Consider the following 20,414-nt stretch of genomic DNA (forward strand, 5'->3'; position numbering starts at 1 on the left):
AAGATTTTAAAAATCAAATAAGAGAGGTAGAAGAAAAATTGGGAAAAGAAATGAGAGGTATGCAAGACAGAGTCAATAGCTTAGAAAAGGAAGGATAAAAATTCACTATAGAAAAAAAGTCCTTAAAAAGTAAAATTGGCCAAATGGAAAAGGAGGCACAAAAGCCAACTGAAGAAAGCAATTCATTGAAAATTAGAATTGGGCAGTTGGAAGCTAATGATTCTATGAGACATCAGGAATCAGTCAAACAAAATTAAAACAATGAAAAAAATTGAAGAAAATGTAAAATACTCACTGGAAAAACAACTGACCTGGCAAATAGATCCAGGAGAGATAACTTAAGAATTATTTGTCTACCTGAAAGCCATGATGAAAAAAGAAAAGAGCCTGGAAAGCATCTTTCAGGATATCATCAAGGAAAACTGACTGGAGGCCATAGAACCAAAAGGTAAAATGGTCATCAAAAGAATCCACTGATCACCTCCTGAAAGAGATCTCAAATTGAAAAATCCAAGGAATATTGTAGCCAAATTCGAGAATTATCAGGTCAAGGATAAAATCCTCCAAGCAGCCAAGAAGAAACAATTCAGAAATTGTGGGACCACAGTTGAGATTATGCAGGACCTTGAAGCTTCTATATTAAAAGATCTTGGAATATGATATTCCGTAAGGCAAAAGAGCTTCGATTACAACCAACGATCAACTACCCAGCAAAATTGAGCATAATCTTTCAGGGGAGGAGATGAGCATTCAACTAAATAGGGGACTTCCAAACTTTCATGATGAAAAGACCAGAGCTCAACAGAAAATTTGATCTTCAAATACAAGACACACAAGAGGCATACAAAGGTAAATAGCAAAGGGAAAAACAAAACAAAACAAAACATGTTATTCAATAAGGTTATACTGTTTACATCCCCACATGGGAGGATGATACTTATAACCCTTGAGAACTGTATCTTTATTACATTTAGAAGGGATATACATGGACAGAGGGGCTGGGATTAAGCTGACTTTGATGTGATGATAAAAAGTCTAATGAAGTGGTGAAAAGGAATTGTAATGGGAGAAGAGGAAAGGAGGAAGAAGAAAAGGATAATTATATCACATGAAGAGACACAAAGACATATCACAGTAGAGGGAAAGAAGGGAGGGAGATGAACATTGAACTTTACTCTCTTGGATTTGGCTCACGTAGGGAATAATATACTCAGGTATAGAATTTTAACTTGCTATGTAGGCAGTAGGAGAGGAAAGGGGAAAGAAAAGGGAAGGGGGATAAAAGAGAGGGAAGAAGTAGTGAGGGAAAGGGAAAGAAAAGGGAGGGGGCTGGTAGAAGGGAGGGCAAATTGAAGGAGATGGTGATCAAAAGCAAAATTCTAGTGATGAGGGTAAGGGAGAAAAGGAGAAAGAAAAGCATAAATGGGGGAGAGAAGAATAGGATAGAGAGAAAGACACAGTAATCATAACTGGGAATGGGAATGGGATGAACTCTCCTATAAAATGGAAATGTATAGCAGAATGGATTAAGAACAATAATCCTACAATATGTTGTTTACAAAAAACACATTTGAAACAGAGGGATGCACATAGGGTAAGCTAAAAGGCTGGAGTAGAATGTATTATGCATCAGCTGAAGTAAAAACAAGCAGGGGTAGCAATACTGATTTCAGACAAAGCAAAAGCAAAAATAAATCTTATCAAAAGAGATAAAGAAGGAAACTGCATCCTGCTAAAAGGCACCATAGACAATGAAGTAATATCATTACTAAACATACATGCATCAAGTGGTATAGCATCCAGATTCTTAGAGGAGAAGTTCAGGGAGTTATAAAAAGAAACAGACAGCAAAACTATACTAGTGGGGGACCTCAACCTCCCCTCTCTGGACTAGATAAATCTAACCACAAAAAAAAAACCCAAAACAAGAAAAGTTAAGGAGGTGAATAGAATTCAGAAAAGTTAGATATAGTAGACCTATGGAGAAAATTGAATCAGGATAGAAAGAAATATACTTTTTTCTCAGTGGTACATGACACTTACACAAAAATTGACCATGTACTAGGGCATAAAAAAACCTCACAATCTAATGCAGAAAGGTAGAAATATTAAATGCATCCTTTTCAGATCATAATGCAATAAAAATTATATGTAATAAAGGGCCATGGAAAGATAGACTAAAAATTAATTGGAAACTAAATAATGTAATCCTAAAGAATGATTGGGCCAAACAACAAATCATAGAAACAATCAATAACTTCATCCAAGACAATGACAATAATGAGACAACACATCAAAACTTATGGGATGCAGCAAAAGCAGTTCTCAGGGGAAGTTTTATATTTCTACGGAGTGACTGTCACAAATAAACTCTTCTGTTCAAAAGTATAGACATTGCTCAACACTTCCTTATTGCATTAGATTCTGCAAAACATGCTTCCTGCCCTCCGGGCATTTATACCCTAACTGAGGTGAGTGAACATATGCTAAATTTATTTTAATTAAGTAAATTTAATTTTTAAATTTTTAATTGATGCCATCATATTCTTATCCTTCTTGTGCTTTCCTATCAAGCCATCCCTTGTAACAAAAATTTTTAAAAGAAAATAAAAAGCTATTCAGCAAAACCAGTCAACATATCTACCATATTTAAAAATCTTCACATTATTCGATATTATAGACTTCTACCTGTAAGTACATTTTGTTGGGATCAAGCTTGGTCATTATAATCTCTCTCTCTCTCTCTCTCTCTCTCTCTCTCTCTCTCTCTCTCTCTCTCTCTCGTATATATATACATATTTCCTTCTGTATATGGTTGTGTGCTTATCCTGTAAATAAACACTTGTTAAAAAAGATAACTGACCTTGCTGACAGGAAGACTTGGGTCCAAAAGCCATTCTAGCCATGTGCTCTGTGACCCTGAACAAGTCATTTAATCTCTGTGTGCCTTAAGCAATTTCCTAAGATTTATTTTGGAGGGAGTTCTTCCACTGGAGATTCTCTAAACTAATGGAATCATATATTCTTTATTTATTATTATTTCATAACTACCTGTAATGTACAAAGCTCTGTTCTAGATGCTGAGGGAGCTATATAGAAAAATGATATATGATTCCTGCTTTTAGGGAGCTTAACAATTAAGTGCTTATAATAAGATCATACACGAAACAGACATACGTGAATTCAAGTATAATATAAAATAAAATAGTGAGTATATAAAAGTACAACTACAGTGTGCACAGAATAAATGTAAACAATAACAATAATACCCTTCATAGCCTTTCTCCTTTTTGATTCTCACAAAAATTCTGCCAGGTGAATATTGCATTACAATTTACATTTTACAATCCATTTTACAGATGAGGAAATAAGTGGAGGCAGAAAGAAACTCAGTGATTTCACTGAAGTCACAGGGTTATGAAATATTGGGTATAAAATTCCAACCTACTGCTTTTGACCCAAGGTGCATTGCTTTCTCCAACACATCATGTTGGTTCAATGTTACCTCTGCACTTAGAGTTAGATTATATTGATATATACATATTATTATGAAATATTATATAAATAGATGTAGAAAGGGAAAGGAAGAAGGAAGTAAGCATTTATATAGCTTTTACTATGTGCCAGCTGCTGGGCTAAATACATTCTACAAATATTATCTCATTTGTTCCTCACACCAACTCTGCATGGTAATTTTACAGTTAAGAAAACTGAAGCAAACAGAGGTTAAATGACTTGCCCAGGTTCACACAGTTAAAAGGCTCAGTACTCTATACACTATGTCACCTGGCTGAAACATACGGTGAAAAACAAAACAAAACAAAAAACAAATAGAATATATTTATGCTAAAAAAAGACAATATATGTGTATGTAAATATTGTGTCTATAAAATCGCATACATATATGTATACATTATGTTTATCTGTGTGCCTATGTGTATTATACACGTGCATATGTGCATTTATTACATATAATCACATACACATATATATGTGCATATATCTTCAATTAGCAAATTCCTCTGCAATAAGGCTTATAGCAGACATCTCTTTAATTGAGTTGCTTCCTGTAGCAAGGATCTTTTTGTTGTTGTTTTTCAGTCATATTATGTCATGTCCAATTCTTCATGACCCCATTTCAGTTTTCTTGGCAAAGATATTGGAGTGGTTTGCCATTTCCTTCTCCAGCTTATTTTACAGATGAGGAAACTGAGGCAAACAGAAGTGACTTGCCCAGGATCACAGAGCAAGTAAGTGTCTGAGGCCAAATTTGAACTTAGGAAGATGAATCTTTCTGACTTCAGGCCAGGCAGGCTATCCACTGTACCACCTAGCTACCCCAGCTGTAAGGATCTAGGGTTATGTCTTAATTTGTCTTTTCCTGTGCTTCTTCAAGCTCATAATTGTTGTAGTTATTTAACATTCATTATTACTATAAATACCTTTGGGAGGCAACATTGCCTAATGGGTAGTGAAGTGACCTGGAAGATCTAGGTTCAAGTCTTGTTTCTGACACATACCATTTGTGGAACTTTCAACAAATCACTTAATATCTCAGTGTCCCGGGCAAAATCCTAAATGAGGGATTGCCAAGCTGCAATAGTGAGAGGAATTTACATGTAGGGAGCTAGCTTCACTTAAAAATCACAGATTGAGATGCCCATTCTGTACATGTGAACTCAAGGGTAGCTATCTCTGTCTCATAAATTACTTCAAAAAATAATGGAATTCTTCTCAGATTAAACAGGACCAAATTAAAATGTGCTTTTGAAAGTAATGTATCAATCACAAAGGAGCCATAGGGTAAGGATGTCAGTCAAGCAGAGAAATCTTGATTTCAAAATGGTTTCCTTGAAGCCCTTTAATTTATTTTTTTTAATTTATTTTTTAATGGTAGTGCAGATATTCACCTTCAGTATCCCAGACTTGTTTACCCAACCTTGTGAGAATTTTTCTCAGGAATGTCATTGCCACAGTTAAGGAAAACCTTCATTTTCTTTTGTTTTCCTACTGTATGCAAAGTTATTCAGTTGGAGAGGTTTGATTGAATTGCTAACATAGAAGGGTGGCTAAATCAAAACTGAAAATACTTGAAAGAAAAATGAAGCCTTCAAACTTATAATAAAGTCACTTTGCTATGTGCATGCTAATTTAAACCTAAAAGTGTTGTTTCTCCTTCTCTTTGCTTTTCTTTTAAGCTACCTTTTCACATTTGAAGTCACTGGGTTTCAGATTTGACTCAGTAGGCCATTTTATCCTTCAGTATAAAGTAAGCTCATTGAAGGCAGGTAGTTTAATTTTTGTCTTTGTATACTCAGATCTTGACACAGCGCCTGATGCATAGTAGGTACTTGAATTGAATTGGCAGAGAATGAAGATCACTAAGTTATTCAACATTTTAGAAAGAGCTGCAATTTTGTCAGTGTGTATTCTTCCTCTGCTACTGGAGACCGCTAATGAACGCTACCTGGCCTCCATTAAGTCCCAACTAAAATCCTACTTCTTGTAGAAACCTTCCCTAACATCTCTTAATTCTAGTTTTTTCCCGCTCAATTATTTCCTATCGATCCTGAATGGAATGCTGAAATAGTGAAGCCTCCTCAGTGTAGGATAAAAGCTCACCGCCCCCTACATTTCTCAGAAGCTGCCTCGCTGAGTGTCACGAGATCAGGTGACAAAGCCACAGCCTGTGCACCCAGATTCTATCCCTCCTCAGGCCCCCTCCCTTGTCATTCAAGCCAACCATTCCCTGTTTCTCACCCTTTCTGTTCTTGGCGCTGGGGAGAATTTTCCCCGCTTAGACTGTGAGCTCCGAAGCCCAGCCAATGGGAAGAAAAGGCAGTGGGTGGCCAGGGGGATTGCGGTGAGAATCTGTATAATCTGCTGAGCTGAACACACTTTCACTCTCTTCAGTCGGCACCATCTTTTGGGTGCCCTGAGGGAGCCCCTTCTTGAGAAAGCCAATACATGAACTATTCTTTTTGCTAATATCTCTGAGTCTCCAATTTATTGGCAAGGGTCTTCGTAGCCCACACAATCCTATCTGTTATTTTGTATATATTTGTTTGCATATTGTCTCCTTAATTAAATTGCAAGTTCCTTGAGGGCAGGGACTGACTTTTGCCTCTCTTTGTATATCCAGCTTTTAGTATAATACATGGCACATAAGATTAATAAATATTTATTGAGTTGATTTGAATTGAATCCCTCTCCAACTCATTAACTGGTCTTAACGAATTAAGGCTAAAATATTAATTGCCCTTCAGTCTACCTGGTACTATGTCTCTCCCAGCTTAGCTTGGCTGGTCCACATAAAATAACTCAATCCTGGGACCATAGTCAAATCCTTTCTGTCTATACTTTGAAGAAGTTGAGCACTGAAGCCACAGCCTTCAGAGATCTTAGGAGTGGCACCTCCAAACTATATAAGGAGGCATCAGAGTAAGACTTTATCAAAGGTTCAGTGAAGGACTCAGATTATTTAAAAACATATATAATGCTTCAGATTCTGCAGATGTGTCCATATGAACATTAAAATTTACATGTATAATGTTAATATTCTACACATTTACAATGTACTTTAATATAAATCTATTAATTTTTCATTTTAAAATGAAATTTAGTAGTAGTGCTTTTTATTTTTAGTTTTTCTCACTTCCATTGACAAAGGTGCTCAAATACAAATAGAGCTAAAGAACAACACTGTAAGTAAAATCGTAAGCAAAAATCATAAGAAACAAAGAATAAGAGAGATTCAGGAAAAATGGGAAGGCTTATACAAACTAATACCAAGTAAAGAAAGCAGAACCAGAAGCATAATATGCAGAATTTTATGGAAATGAAAGCAACACTCAAAATATGTCTTTGATTAAATGCAATGACTAGTCTTGGTCTTGGGTACCAGTTGATTAAACATACCTCTCTTCTTAATTGAGAGCTGGGAAATGATAGGGGACAGGGCCAGAATGTTTCATATGCTGTCACACACCAATCATTTTTTTTAACAGTTTTTCTTTATTATGAGAAAAGATTGCATGTGGGGGGGAGGAGGTTAGGAAGATATATTGCTGAATGACTGGAGTGGGGCAATATATTAAGAAAACTTTACAAAAATGACAAGTGAAACAAAAACACGCAATTAAAATAACAAACTTTCCTCCCCAAACCAAATATAGGAGAAACAAAACATATAAAAAAGCAAAATTCTGAAAATAAGCCCCCAAACATTAAAAAAGTCTCTGCCTCTTAATAGCTCTAATTGTTAGAAGTTTTTCCTTCATATCTTGGCAAATTACACCCCTTACTCTGACTTCTTCCTTATAAGGACAAACAGAACAAATATCATACTTCTCTATGTGATAGCAAGTCAATTCAAGTACTTGAAAGAGCTATCATATCATATGCCCCTTGACTCCTCTCTTCCCCGGCTAAATAGCCTCTGTTCTTTCAAATGATTCTCATGTAGGCCTTCTTTTCCTATCGAGCATAAAGTCAATATCCCATCCCACCTCTCTTTGTGCCACCTCTCCATTTTTCACAGGAAACCTTCTGCCTACAGACTCCTACCACCATAGAGGAGCAAGCCTTCTCACCACAAATGGATTAAATTTCAAGGTTTCTACAGCACATTTTTCAGGGAGCCCTTCATTACTTCTTTCTGCCATTCAATTGAACAAACATTTATTAAGTGCTTTACTGCAAGGATTATGGACAATGGGAACTTAAATATCCAAAGTGCTTATTTTTTTTTCCTGAACCTATTAACAACTGTCTTGTCATAAAGCTCCAACTATTCTGCAAAATGGGCTTTCCCTAGTTCTCCAACAGCCATTAGGCTGAATAGCACCATTTATGAGAAAGAAAAATAGGTAAAATTTATGCTACAAATATTACTATTACCCCTATTCTGTAGGAGTATGATGAGAAAACTAAGGCATATGAGGTTGTGACTTACAGAGGATCATATAGTAGTAACAACAATAGTAGTTAGCATTTATATAGTGTTGTAAGGTTTGTAAAGTGCTTTGGAAATAGTTTCTTTTATCCTCAGAGCAGCCCTGGAAGGTAGTCGCTAGTATTATCCCCATTTTATAGATGAGAAAAAATGAGGCAAAAAAAGGTTAAGTAGCTTGTTCTGGGTTACATAACTACTGTATCTCAGAGGTAGGACTTGAACTAACATCCTCCTGACTCCTTGTGCAATATTCTATCCACTGTGCCACCTTGCTGCTTCAGTGATAAGGTGTAGATTCTTGGGGTGCTGGGACCCCGAAATCATGGCACTATGAGTCCTGCCCAAATGAATTCAACCCAAATCTTCTTTTAGCTGGAGAAAATGTTTTATTACAGATGGGCCATACAGGTCAGACTTTTAAGGAATCTGAACATTAGTGACGTCCCTAAAGAGGAGAGGGCATGAGGAAATCTCATTGTTTAAATAAGGGCCAGGGTGGATTTTATATATATTGAAGTGATTTAGGGCAACCAGAGGAGGGGCTGGGAAGAGGATCTGGGTGACTGGGGGAGGAGTTTAGGGGAATTGGTAGTGACTGCATTAAGTCATCCAGGAATAGACAACGAAGGGGTAGACTTTTATTAGGGTAACAAAGAACTGGAAGGAAGAGGTTGATAAGATCAAAGCTGGGATCAAAGGCTAGGCTTCTTCAAAGAGAGCTTCTGAGACCCAGTCCATCAGAATAAGGAAAAGCCAGTTGAGTGCAGCATAGCCTCAGGCAACCGTCTGAGACAAGAATGAGGTCAAAAGAAAGTTTAAGGGTTTTCTGGGGCTTGTTGAGAAATGGGACCTAAATTCTTTTTGGGGGCAAGGGTCAAAGGTCTCTGCTTGGGCCCATTCCCCATCATCAGTAGTGCTCAGAAATGTCATAGGAGGATTTCAAACCCACTTCAAGTCTAGTACTCTTCAAGTCTAGTACTCTACATATTTATTAACAACATTGCCTTCCCATGAAAAGCCCCATGAAAAGGGTCTAGTTGTGAGGAACAGAGGTAACACAATAGTAGTGGAAGGTTTTTCTTTTTCTTTTTTTTGTACATGAAAAGTTGAACATTGTCGTCTTTTTTTTATTAGAAGCTTGTCACCTTTAAAATACAGGAAGCACTGCCAATCTTGTTGATTTTGCCCTGAGAGGAGACCATAAAGCTTTCTAATGCTTAAGGTTAAGGATACAGTGTGGCAGTTTACGGAGTCACAGTCATCTCAGTTCCTTGACTGTCAGAATAGCTTAAAGGTCATATTTACTACCTCATGGTTGAGATCTGAAGGTTCAATATAGCTAGGTGTATTGAAAGAAACCATTAGCATCTCAAAGACCTGAGTACAAGCCCTGACTCTTATACTTACTCTCTGTCTGACCTTCCTCAAGTCATTTAACTTCTGAATGCCCTAGTCAATTCCATAGGTTTAGAATTGCAAATGAGTCAACAGTGACCTCCATAAGTGAAGGAAGTTTCCTAGCTTTTGAAATTATGTGTTCTGGCCTAATAAAATTTCAGACCATGGTTTAAAATACTATTAAATGTTATTGTTGTTGTTGGTTACTTGTTTGTTTATTTTTTATGAGGCTTGACAATGTTACTCAATGTTGAGTGCAAAGAAGTTACTCAATATGCCACACGAAATTGGGTTGGATTATTTTGGTAAAATCCAAAGTTATCCACTTGAGAAGAATTGAAAAACAGTACTTATGACATATTAGAGTTAGAAGGGCTTAAGTTTCCACAGGTAGAATAATGCAGAGATTTAAAGAACAAAGGTCCCAGGAGGTGGTACACTGTAGGTGGGCTGGGCTTGACCAATAGGAAGTAAGTGAATTGTTCCAAGAAGACCCCAAAATCAAGATAGGGGTCAAGCCAGCTCAGACCATTTAGGGTCAACCTGAGGACACCTGAAAAATGTTGGTGTACCTGCTTAATGAACTTCATTACTATTATCTGACACACCCTGCATAAAATTAGAGCCTCATTAACAAGTCATGGGATGTATGACCAAGGGAGGGGGAACATACTTGAGCATATCAAAGGGAAACATGTAAGGAAAGGTGTAACCTGGGAAGGGATGGACCAATCCTGGCCTGGGAGGTTTTGTGCCGAATTCAGCTTCATAAAAAGCACACTTTCCCTTGTACTCAGGCCCCTCCAGAAGAGGGGTGGAGCCTGCTTCTAGCCAGAAACATCTAAATCCTCTGGACTTTCTTTATAATAAGTTTTCTTGATATTAACTTTTTGGTGTCAAGCCTATTTCTAACATGACAGTTAACATGAAAGGGCGAGGGACAGTAACTTCAGTGTTATTTTGAATTCTTCTCTACCTACTCCTACATTTCCAAGGAACTTGAAACATATTGCCATTTCTACTTATAAAGCACCTCTTAAGCTGACTGGTTTTCTCCAATCACACAGCTAGCAACCTTAATTCAAGCCCCCATGAGCTCTCCCTTAGGCTGTTGCATACTCTCAATTAATTTCTCTACATCATCCTCTCTTGTCTCTAATCTATTTGTTTTGTTGTTGCTGAGTCATTTTTCAACAGTGTCTGATACTTCATGAAGCCATCTGGGGATTTCTTGGTAAAGATACTGGAGTGATTTGTCATTTCCTTCTCCAGCTCATTTTATACATGAGGAAAATGAGACAAACAGGGTTATGTGACTTGCCCAGGATCACCCAGTTAGTAAGTGTTTGAGGCTAGATTTGAACTCAGGAAGATGAGTCTTCCTGACTCTAGGCCCAGCACTCTACTGCCCAATCAATTTGCTACAAAGTACTTTTCCTTAGGCACAGATCTAAATGTCACTATCCTACTCAAAAGTGACTTTAATCCTTTAAGAGCAAATATAAAGTCTTATGTTTAGCTTTAAAAGTTTTTCATGTCATGATCCTAACCTATCTTTACATTCTCTACCTATACTAAACAGTCTTGTCATCTTTATTCATCACACAAAACACTCCATTTCCTATCTTCAAGCCACTGCAAGATGGAGACATGATATGAACAGAAAACTCCCATGCTTCATATTTGCTGCTTTCCCTAGAACGTTAATCCTCCATGTCCTGCTTCTCCTGGTTTAACTAGGCCTTCACACCTCCGCCCCCTAGCATCTTTATCTTTTTTTTGGCTCAGCTCAGGTGACTATTCCTCAAGGCTGTTGGATATCTGGCTTCACTGGAACTTCTCTTATGAAAGCACTTATAGCCTCAATATTTTTTTTCACCCTGGAAAAGGTGTTACTACGCATGAGTCAGAATCTAAACATCCAGAAAGTTCAGAAAAGTATACTGATGATTATTGCAGAACTGGCCATGTTCAGCCTGGAGAAGAGGAGAAGAGTGAGGTTGGGTAATAGACAAGGTTTTGAAGAGGTGCCACATGGAGAAGGGATTAGGAATGTTTTATTTGGCCCCAAAGAACAGAACAGGAACAGTGGATAGAAGCTGCAAAGAAGTAAATATAAGCCAAATAAAGGCAAATTTAAATATCAGGAAAATCTTTCTCACAATGAAAGCTATTCCAAGAGGGGTGGGCTGCCTCTAGGGGATGTGGCTGTTACTTCCTTGGAGGTCTTCAAGCAGAGACAAAAAGGTCATTTGTCTTGTGTGCTATTGAGCTCTTAGATGGCAACTGAGGTCCCTTTGAACTCTCCAATTCTGTCGTTCTATGTTATATGGTAGCACACAATGAAATTTCAGAATAAATGTGGTGTAACTTAATCATTCTTGGAAATGAAATGGGGATACATAAGATTGAATCTCAACTCTAACACTTCCTAGATACCTTGGTCTGAACCTTAGTTTCTTCATCAGTGAAGTGGGCATAGTACTATTTGCTCAGTTTATATTGCAGTGAGGTTGTGACTTTGAAAGAAACTATCGTACAACTTCTTTGTTTTGTTTTGTTTTAATTCATGTTTCGACACCTTTTACCATGAACTACTGTAAAAAGTATTGGTCAAGGGGTTGGGGTCACGCGCACGTGCTCGTGCAGACGTGCTAGGCTGAGGTAAGTGCGGGGTGAGAAGGCGCCAGCGCCAGACGAGGTATGGACCGGACCAGACTGGACCGGACCGGACCAGACCGGACCGGACCTGACCGGACGTAGTGCCGCAGCACCTCTGGTTCTAACCACTACCACCACATCACCCCCTCAAACCATGATCCACTGATTGACCCCAGAGTGTGTCTTCCTGAGCAGGAAGTTAAGACCCTTGAAGAAGACGAAGAGGAGCTCTTTAAGATGTGGACTGAGCTGTCCCGATTTGCCTCTGAGAATCACCTTCCAGAACGGAAAGAGCGAGGGAGGAGTGACCTGAAGCTGCTGAAACACAAGAAGAAAGGGACGATTCGCTTCCTCACGAGAAGGGACAAAACTCTGAAGATCTGTGCAAATCATTATATAGCACCACTGATGTAGCTGAAGCCCAACGCAGGCAGTGACAAGGCCTGGGTTTGGAACGCACACGCTGACTTTGCTGATGAAAGTACCAAGCCTGAACTGCTAGCCATTCGATTCGTAAACGCAGAAAATGCCCAGAAGTTTAAGGCAAAGTTTGAAGAATGCAGGAATGAGATAGAAGAAAGAATAAATGGTGCAGTAACAGGCAAAGAAAACACCAACAAAGTGGTGGAGAACTTGTTCGAGCTGTCAGTGAAGGACAAGGAGAAGGAGGAGAAGGAAGGCAACCGAGAGCCTGAGAGCTCCGAGGCGGCGGAGAAGGAGAGGAGGACCAGGACATGTTACTGCAGTAAATCATCTCTCGGGCCCTGCCTTCTTTCCCTTTATTTTCTTTATTTTTGATTCATTTCATTTTTTCCTTCTAGAGACTTTATAAAGAACTGAATTCCAGACTCCAAGTTGTTTTCTAAGCTTTTTTCCCTTTTGAAGATGCCTTCAGCAAACCCATTCCCAGTCACAAGTACTGCACTCAAAACATTATTTTCTGTAGTGGAAACATTTATGGTATATCCAAAACAGTAAATAAAACATTAGATAGCTGAAAAATATTTATTAATACTAACTAGGTGCCAACCTCCATGCCAAATACTTTGCAAATATTATCTCATTTGATCCTCACAATAACCCTGGGAGGTAAGTGCTATTATTATCACTCCTATTTTGTTGTTGTTTCTTGTTCAGTCATTTCAGCTGTGTCCTATTCTTCACAAAAAGGGGTTTTCTTGGCATAGATGCTGGGATGGTTTGCCATTTCCTTCTCCAGCTCATTTTACAGATGAGAAAACTGAGGCAGGTAAAGTTTAAGTGACTTGCCCAGATTCACAGACCTAGTGAATGTCTAAGGTCAAATTTGAACTCAGGCCTTCCTGACTTCAGGCCCAGTGTTTTATCCACTGTGCCACTTCACTTCTACAACTAAAGGAATTCGTAGTTAAATTATGTTCATTCGGATTTTAGTTTTAAGAAAGGCTTTAGCTAAAACCTTTAGCTGAAGACTATAGAGAGACTTCTACCTATCTCTTGGTCCCAGAATTCTTTCACTTTCCCTCCCCTTGTTTCTCCTCCTTTAGATAGGTATTTCTCCACAGCCTTACAAGTGTAAGGCATGGGCCAAGACCTTTTAAACCAATAAATTGTTCCATGTTTTATTCTAACTGTTGCTTCTTGACCTGCATAGTTTCCTCAGGAGACAAGTAAAATGACCTAGTACTTCCATGTCTCTGAGGATTGCCAGATTTTGTTGCAATCCACACAGTCAGAGGCTTTAGTGTAAGCAATGAACTCCCTTGCTTTCTCCACAATCCAGTGGATGTTGGCAATTTGGTCTCTAGTCCCTGTGCCTCTTCTAAAACCAGCCTGCTTTTCTGGTAATTCTCAGTTCACATATTGCTGAACCCTAGCTTGCAGAATCTTAAGCAAAACTTTGTTGGCATTTGAAATGAGCATAGTTGTTCAGTAATTTGAATATTCCTTGGCATTACCATTTTTAAAGATTGGGATGTAAACTGATATTTTCCATCTAGTGGCCACTGTTGACTTTTCCAAATTTGATGCTATATTTAGGACAGCACTTTAGTAGAATTATCTTTTAGGATTTTAAGTAGCTCAGCTGGAATTCCATCATTTCCACTATCCTTATTGTTAGCAATGCTTGACTTCATTCTCTAAGATTTCTGGCTCTAGATCAGTGATCACATCATCTTGGTTATTGATCTTCCTTCTATAGTTCTTTTGTGTACTCTAGCCACTTCCTCTTAATCTCTTCTGCTTTAGTTAAGTCCCTATAATTTTTGTCTTTTATCATGCCATTTTTGCAGGAACCATTACCTTGATAACTCTAATTTTCTTGAAGAAATCTCTTGTTTTCCCATTCTATTGTTTTCTTTTATTTCTTTTATTTATTTCATTTAAGAAAACCTTCTTGTCTCTCCTTGATATTCTCAGGAATTCTGTACTCAGCTGGGTATATCTTTCCCTTTCTCCTTTACCTTTCACTATGATAAATAGATTTTAAGGATTAGATCTTGTAGACAGAGTACCTGAAGAACTATGGAAAGAATTTATAATATCATAAAGGAGGCAGCAACAACAACAACTGAAAATTCCAAAGTAAAAGGAGAGCAAGAAAGCAAAATGGCTATCTGATTAGGCTTTACAAATAGGTGAGGAAAGAAGGAAAGCTAATATTGCTAAGCCTTCCCAAAATGCTCTACTTGGCCTTCAAAGCCCTTCATAACCTAACCCACTTCTTACTTTCAAGTCTTTGTATACCTTACTCCCTGACATGTATTCTTTTATCCAGTGTCGTTGGCTTCCTGGCCATTCTAAAAACGATGCAATTTTCAGGGATCAGTAACTTTAATATGAGGGCTTGCCAAGCCTTTTTCAGGGCTGCTCATCCATTTTTGGTGTCCACCTTTCAACCAACTCTCACCTGTGCAAGAAGCTGTTGCTTATGCTATATCATGATAAAAACTGTCTTGGCAGACAGGCCTCATTAGAAGGATGTCTACCCCAAGCATGTGAAGACTTCCTTGCACAGAAGCAGGCACTATGGAAAGCTTAGAGCTTGGTCAGACATGAAATACAAAGTTATCCACTTTTTCCTGGGCCATCGTCAGTCATCTTGACTTTTGCCTTGCCACTGGACTTCATTGACTGGAAGAGAGAATGAGGCTGATTACTTCGAGCAATTCTGTCATCTTTGAAACAAAGAATGAACCACAGTAGAATTAGTGTATAAGCTGTTGTGCAAAAGATGATTAGGGAAATCCCATGACCAAATTGATTATCTTGCCACAGTGGTGACAAACTCAAATAAAAATGGAGCCACTAGACCATATGTAAGAATCACTGGGGTTTGCATATTGACTTTGTTTTAAAATATAATATTATCTATGTTTTATTGTAATTTTTTATGTTGTTAAATATTAGTCAATAAAATTTTAATCTGGTTTAGGATGCACTTGAGTGTTGTGGATGTGGACAGCCAGTTTAATACGTCTGGTTTACAGGAGAATTAATCTTTCTGAATATATCTTTATATGGAGGAGGTGAGTATACCTATTAACACCTCCTTCAGAAAATTGAGGGATGTCAACTACATGCTCAGTAACCTCTCATTTAGTATTAAATGCTATGGATTTCAGATGGTTTGGTTTTGTTGCAGAGCAGAACCATTCCTTTCTACAGGACGTATGAAAAAGGGTATCACTAGTTACTTTTTTTTAATCACTTTTTTTTCCCTCCATCTCAGAGAGATCCAGAGAAGGCTGAGTCCAGAGTCCAAGCTCAATAAGAACAGGCTTTGGTCTCTTGTTAGGTAGGGTGAGATCTGCACAATGACACAGCCTTGAAAAGATCCAAAAAAAGAGACAATTCTGCAATTAACAACCACCATCTCCCATCCCCACTTCTTTACTGACATAGATCTATGGGGTGGTTTCAATCCACATGAGCCTTAACCAAGCATATCATCTCCAATCCATGAGACTTAAGGAGATGTCTCCATCCTTATTTAGCCAGTTTACTTGTCTTAAACAAAGTCTGTTTGCCCTGTCACTTTGATTCAAGGTCTATTTCAAAAGAGCTCTCAAGAATCATGCCCCTTATACCTTATGCTATTGCAAGTGAAATAAAAGAGCCCAAGGAGGGGAAATTAGCTTCACCAAGGGCTATAAGGCACTAGTGATCAGTCTCCTTGATCCAAAATAGTTTTGGGGATAAATGGCACAATGTTGGCTGATGCAACTTCTAGCATCCAATGAAGCCTACTTTGATGCCCAGCAGTCTTTCTGGATAATAGTTTGTTCTGAAAGACAACAAAGCCAGCTCCCATGAAGCCAAACAATTTTCAAGAATATAGGCATTGTGAGGAGGGGTCACAGAGTCTAGTCTCAGTCAAACTCTTGTTCCTTTCTCAAAATAAACTCCAAGTCAGTCTGACAGTATTTATATCACACTGCTGAACCCAGGATTTTTTTCCCCCTTGTCAATGTCAATTGTCATCAGTGATCAGCTGTTCCACAGGAAGAGAAAGAAGAATCATCTCCATCCTCCCTCCCACAGAGAACAGATTGCAGTGTGAGTTGGGAAATGCTTATGAATCTTTACTTTTGAAGCTCTCTGAATGGGAAAAAAGTATGAGAGAACAGGACTAGGATTTATTTATTTTTTAATGGAAGATAAAAAAGAAATTTTCCCTTGGGGGGAAAAAAAGACAACTTCACTTGCCATTTTCAGGCAGATTCCTGTTGTGAATTTTGTTGAACCTGTTTCTTTTTTGGCACTGTATTATAGGCTTTAGAAAACATTCACCATTTAAATCATCCAGCAGACTGAGGGTAGGCATGTTATTTTGAAATATACTCAATTTGCCCTTCAAAAACACTACTGAAATTTTAATATCAGGAACACAGGATCATAAATTTGTAACTGGAAAGGACCTTGAAGGGTATCTAATCCAAAACTAATGACCTAGTTCAATGAGTCCAACAATACCTGACATTTCCTTCCATCTCTCTTATTTTGCACATAAGGAAACTAAATCCCACATTTAAGTAACTAGTCCAAGACACATAGTGTCAGAATTAGGATTTGAATCCATTTCCTTAAACTCTGAATCTAAAATTTCATACCTCCTTCAAAACAAGGACTTCATTTTTAATAATCCTGAGATCAAGCTCAAGGAGGCATTTAAAATAAACATCTTCATGCAGGTTTTTGCCTTTTTCTAAGAGAATTAGGGAAATCTATTTTTATGTAGTTTTATGGAACCTAAGATATTCTCTAGTCCAGCACCCCAATTTTATAGATAAAGCAATGGATCCCCAGTGATATTATGATTCATGTAGACACCCATAATGGGAGTGCTAGTCATAAAGCCCATCTCTTCTGACTCACAGTGCTGTGTTCTTTCTGGAACACCAGAGGACACACGATGTGATTTCTTTCGAAGGGAAAGGATATGAAAGATACCCTCTCTAAAAAAAAAAAAATAAATAGGGAATTAATACTTTTCCTGATCAGCTGTTCTCCATCTCTATCACAGATGGAATGGTAGGAAATGGGAACATTATAGTCAGGGATTAGACATAAATGAAGAAAGCTCCCGGTGTTATTGGAGGTCATTGCACACTGTAATGAGTAACTGATGTAAGCTTTGAAATTAGGAAAGTCCACTCTGTTTTTAAGGCCTCTTATCAACATGATTTTGGCTCTGTAATGGCGGAATCTAAAGGTTTGTCCAACATACAACTGTATTCCAACATCTGACCTAGCTGGGGGGAAGAGAGTAAGCTTAGTGCTGCATGCTGCTGCCAAAACATAATTCTGGCTGCTGTTTATGGAACATGATTCTAGGTGAACAGACTGCTGCCTGACCATGTGAGGGGTAGAGTTGATATAATGGGTTAGGAGAGGAAAGACACTTCTTTCTTCAAAAGTCTTGTTTCAAAAGAAAGCATGAATGTTTTTTGACTCTCTTGGGGTCTTAAGAACCATGTGGGAGGAGAAAGATGGATTTTGGAAAGCAGATATATAAGAGGAAGCCTTTGATAAACTAATTGTATTACTGAATAATAAATTAAAGACTTGGGAAATGAGATCAGTATCTATGTTTTTTTCCATAAAGAGGGATTGGACTAAATAAATGATCTAGTACAAAGACCTTGAAAATAACTGTCATCTCCTCCATTGCTTATTCCCTACCACTTCTTTCCAAAGGTAAGAGAGAAGAGGTCATTTTCATGATACCAATAATCTTATCCTCAACTTCTACTTCCCTTTTTATCCAAACTGCCCTGTAGGGCTCTGAAAAGCTAATATACTTTTCACTCCACTTTCTAGACAACTTTTCCTCTAATATCACTATTTTTTCCCTCAGTTATTCTGTTACCAAGAGCTGAAAGATAACTTGCTTCAGTGCCAGGAAGACATGGGTTCAAGTGCCCTTTTGGACACATATTGGTTGTATTACACTAGGAAAATACTGTAACCATTACTACTGTAGGCCACTCTACAAACTTACAAATTCATGAGAAGATGCTATATGCATTGATTGGTAAAAGAAATTCTTCCACAGGTGCTCCTTATGCCATTGAAACCATGGGTCCAATCTTTATCCATCAGTCCTAGTAATACTATTTCCTCCATTCATCTATCCTCTGATTTATACGTAAGAAGTGGTATAAACCATATCATCAAAAATGGGACGAGATAGAAATGCCTGGTTCTGTAATCAGAACAAGAATAGCAGATGAACAGCCAAAAGAGTGTATTGGTATTCAGGGAATGATAAGAGACCTAGAGGGAGGTCTATAATGGGTTAGGGGGCTTCTTTCTGGAAAATATATAAAAGGACATGGACACGAATTTCCTAGAAATAGAAAGCATGGATAGGAGTACTTACATTACTGGAGGCATAGAGCAATTATCATGTCATGTGTTGAAATATTTGACCTTTGGGTCAAGCAAGCATTGTGATGCCAACAATTCCTGTCAATAAAATAGGGGGATGTTTTGAGACTGATAGTAATAAAATATTTTTGGAAATTAATACCTTAGGCATTTCCTAAGAGGTCATAGAGGTATGGAATCTAAGAAGGGAAGGTATAATTGATTGATGAATTTTTGATATATATAGTTCTTTTTTTCAAAATCATGAACTTAAATACAAACACAGACAATTCAATTAAATAAGAATTATTTTTTTAAAAATGAGATAAATATATAATACACTAGTATATTTCAAATAATATTAATGTCTATAAATTTTCAATGTTCTCCAAAGGGGAAGCAATGAAGAAACACAGCTGGTGGATTTTTTTTTTACCTTCATTAGAACTTGGTATTTGGATTGAATTTGGGCTTGAGAAAGATCATTGTTTTACCTTTACTCATCTCTAGTGCCATACCATTCACTGTATTTTTTTTTAAATAAGGTCAGTATTACCCACAGAGACAAAAGGAAATGAATGGTTTATTGAATCAGAAAGGAAGCCCTGAACTTTACTCAGAAATCTATAGTGGCTCTCTTCAGGGTGGTCAATCAGGCAGGACCTTGCTAGTGAAATTTGCAGAAGAACTTATGTCAAGAGAGGAAAGTACTTTTATGAAGTAGATTTTAAATATTAACTTTCTATCCTCTCTGCTTTAAGTCTATCAAGAAAACAATGTTAACTTAAACAGTATTGAAGAATGTAGGAACTATGGTATTCTCTCAGTCTCTTCTTTCTTTTCTCTCTGTCTGTCTCTGTCTCTGTCTCTCTCCCTCTGTCTTCCTGTCCTCTATCTCTTTCTCAGTCTTTTTTTCTCAATCTCCACTCCAAATATTGGGAAAAACATACCAATTAATTGCCAGCTTCCAAACTCACTCCCAGACTTCTCTAATTTATTCTATTCTACCCTTTTTTCCAACCTGACTTCTCAGTTATCTCCTACATTACCTGTTCCTTTCATTCTCTCAATTTCTAAGTGCTTTTTTCTTTTATTTATTTCCTTACCTAAAATAGTTACTAATATTTTCTTGTTTTTTTAACTTCACAAGTACTATTTCTATTTTTCTTGTCCCTAAATTTATATCATAATGTTTGAGAGTGCTTTTATATTTGAAATGAATATTCACCTATGTTTTATTTTCTAATAGAACAAAATGTTCTTTAAGACCACCTCCTCTAAGGTTGCAGAATGAAAGTAAACATATATGATCATATTAAATACTTCTATTGTATAGTTTTTTAAATGACAATTAGTCTTACATTTGCCAATAGATTAAATATCAGTTGTGTTGACTCTCAGTAATAGGTAAGGAAAAAGGAGATATTCAACGTATATGAACTTTATTCTTAAGCAAGTACTATGGAAAGGACTGAAACATAAGTTCTTAACATTTAAATAATATATACCACTAAGTAAGTCAAAAGGAATTCTTTAACTGCCCCACCAC

The 20,414-nt window shown here is 37.5% G+C and overlaps 1 pseudogene; it reads left to right on the forward strand.

The window, feature by feature from the left end:
• LOC110194891 (ran-specific GTPase-activating protein pseudogene) overlaps window positions 1-12,762 on the forward strand; it is a 91,942-nt pseudogene extending 79,180 nt beyond the window's left edge.
• Window positions 12,763-20,414: the final 7,652 nt, after the last annotated feature.

Source organism: Phascolarctos cinereus, unplaced genomic scaffold, assembly GCF_003287225.1.
Source record: "Phascolarctos cinereus isolate Bilbo 61053 unplaced genomic scaffold, phaCin_HiC Scaffold_9;HRSCAF=440, whole genome shotgun sequence".
Lineage (NCBI taxonomy): Eukaryota > Metazoa > Chordata > Mammalia > Diprotodontia > Phascolarctidae > Phascolarctos > Phascolarctos cinereus.